Source organism: Rhagoletis pomonella, unplaced genomic scaffold (assembly GCF_013731165.1).
Source record: "Rhagoletis pomonella isolate Grant_MI unplaced genomic scaffold, Rhpom_1.0 Rhpom_scaffold_00006, whole genome shotgun sequence".
NCBI lineage: Eukaryota > Metazoa > Arthropoda > Insecta > Diptera > Tephritidae > Rhagoletis > Rhagoletis pomonella.
In genome coordinates, this window is record NW_023458560.1 from 49,579,163 (window position 1) to 49,582,059 (window position 2,897).

The window sequence follows — 2,897 nt, forward strand, 5'->3', positions numbered from 1 at the left end:
TACTTTTGTTTGCGAGATAATTATACCGAACAGTGGTTCGATTCTAGGAGAGATTAGGAAAACAAAAATTATGTGGCCTAAACTGATCGGGTGATTTCCTAATTTGGTAGGACATTCTGCAGCCAGCTTATGTTGCATCGGCTTAATCCTAGGTTCAAAGGCAAATCTTACTTCTTTCTTAAATTTTATTTCTAAATAATATAGTTAAATTTTTTGCTCGGAAAATAAGTAATTTTTCGTGTCTTTACGTTTTTTATTTTTTGCTTACATATAAAGCCAAAGTAGCGTCTGGTGTTTTCCTTAAGGAGGAGGAAGCGAGCTAAAAATTGTCAAATAAATATCACTAAAGGTAAATATTTCACCCTCTTAAGGCTAAGGACTAATACTAAGATTAAGACTATAGCTAAGACAAATCCAAAGGCTAAGACGAATATGAATACGATTTCGATGGCAAAGCCGAAAGCGAACACGAAGACGAACACTGAGCTTCATCTGCCTCGGGAGACGCGAACGACACTTGCACAACTTCGCTCCGGCTACTGCAGCAGGTTAAACTCCTACCTGAGTAGATTGAATGAGGATGTGCCAAATGAGTGTCCGTCATGCGGAGAGACCCCACATGACTCGAAACAGCTCTTCGCATGCCCGGAAAACCCGACAACCCTAACGGCCTTGTCCCTGTGGACCAACCCCGCAGAAGCTGCACGCTTCCTAGGGCTGCCGTTAGTGGAACTTGACGACGACGACTGAGATACCAACCGACCTGGGCGGAGTTGTTGTAGCCGCTACAACATCAACAACAACATGAACACTGATACGAAGGTGAGCATGAATAAGAGGATGATGACGAAAACGAATACAAACACGAATACGAATAAGAATAAAGCCATGAAGGCGATCACGAATACGAAAACGGACGCGAAGATGAATCCGAAGACGCACTTGGAGACAAAGGTGTAGACGGATTAGAAGACGACGACGAGTTCAAGTGGGCAACATATATCTTCACTTTCAACTTCATCTTTATCTTTAACTTCATCTTCATATCTATTTGCATATTCATCCTTGAGCTCCAACTTTATCTTCAATCGTCATCTCAATATTCTCCATCTTGAACTTCAACTTTATCTTCATCGTCACCGTCATCTCCATCTTCATCAACATCTTTATATTCATCTTCATTTTCGTCTTCAACGATGAACGCCATCTTTAACTTCATCTTTATCGCCATCATAATCTTCATCTGTACCGTTATATTTATCCCTAGTTTTTGTTTTTGTCCTTGCATCTTTTTTTCTCTCTTTTCGATCCCCTTCACAGTGGTCTTAAACGTTCAACGCAACCATCTTCCGTCTATCCACGCAGTCACCCATTCCACGTGGCGTTCTTTTTCTTTTTTGTGATAAAGCTCAGCAGTTTCCTTTTCAGTACTGGAGCATTTGTGTACATTTGCTTTATAAAAACTTAAAAATTAATTTTTATCTTCTGAGCAAAAATCAAAGATAACTATTAGGCTTAATTTTCTTTTCTTGATTGTTGGCTTAACACATGAGAAAAAAGAGAAAAAAGAAGCAACAGTTTACATGGCGAACTTAGCTCAGTGGCTTTGACGGCTTGGGGTCGTTGGATCGAATCCCAGTTGAAGAAGTCGGATGAGGAGATGTGATGATCTCCGAAATAGCAGCTCTAACGGTAATTTGGAGAAATACGAAATCTTCGATAAATCAGTAAATATTAAAGCCAATTTATTCAAAATTGATGCTTTAAACAATTCCTTACCAGGAAATACGTCTATAATAAAATTTTGAAAAATGGGCGTGGCACCGTCCACTTATGATCACATATATGTATCTCGGTAACCGTTCTACCAATTTGTACCAAACTCGGTATTTTTATTGTGCTTGCTACATAAAAGCAAAACGATGAAAATTATTGAAATCGGACTAAAATTATGGTTTTTCATATAACGGTAAATTTTAGAAATGCTTGAAACGTCAATATTTTGAAATTTAAGGACGCTAATTTACTCAAAATTGATACACCCCGGCTTACCATGTAGCGGTAGCTTTCGGAAAGGTGAAAATCATATATTTAATATTTGCGCCGGGTATTTAATGTTCGGCTCCGCCCGAACTTAGACTTTCTTACTTGTTTTATTTTAGTTTAAATTTAAAAATTACCGTTATTTGCGGTCCCTGTTTAGAACATTTTAACTTATTTTTTTATAACTTTTAACCCACTGTGCTTACCACAAACTGCCTTAATTCTGTTTTTTTTTTACAACGCTTTTATCAACTTGCAATGTTGTGTTCCAGAAACTTTCAATGTTGTGTGTCCGAGACCATAAAGCTTTGCTTTGAAAAGTTCCTATAAAAAAGCATAGTGCATAGGGCGACATCTGTAGTGAAGTAGTGCATAGGGCGATAGCTGTAGTGAATAGGGCGAGGTAGATGACATCTAGATGCCGCCCTATGTACTACGTTTGCTACAGCGGAAATAGACGACACGCCATTCTTTAAATAAAATTAATTGGTGCTCGTTTGTATGTACATACATATGTAAATGCATGTGTGTGCACCTTTCTATTAATATCGTTGAATTATTTTAATCAGCCTCATTGCGTAAGTCGTAAATTAGGCTCAATTGTACGACTCGACAATATTGGCATTGTATACAGCCGTGTTGAAATAAGTAAACGACGAAAATCGTCGTAAACTATACAGTGCTGCCAAGTTTTCCCACTTTAATACACTAGTCGAGTGGAAATTTTAGGCAATGGCGTGAAACTTAAGATACGATTCGACTCTCGAAAAACGACTTGCATTCGACACGGCTCTCGCAATGAGGGCGAATATCTATTGCAAAATTTTATTCAGACAGGACTAAAAAGTAGAAAA

The 2,897-nt window shown here is 38.2% G+C and overlaps 1 protein-coding gene across 1 annotated transcript in view; it reads left to right on the forward strand.

Moving 5' to 3' along the window:
- The window catches only part of LOC118741971, a 25,849-nt gene that overhangs the window by 7,870 nt on the left and 15,082 nt on the right, over positions 1-2,897 (forward strand). The window lies entirely within an intron of this gene.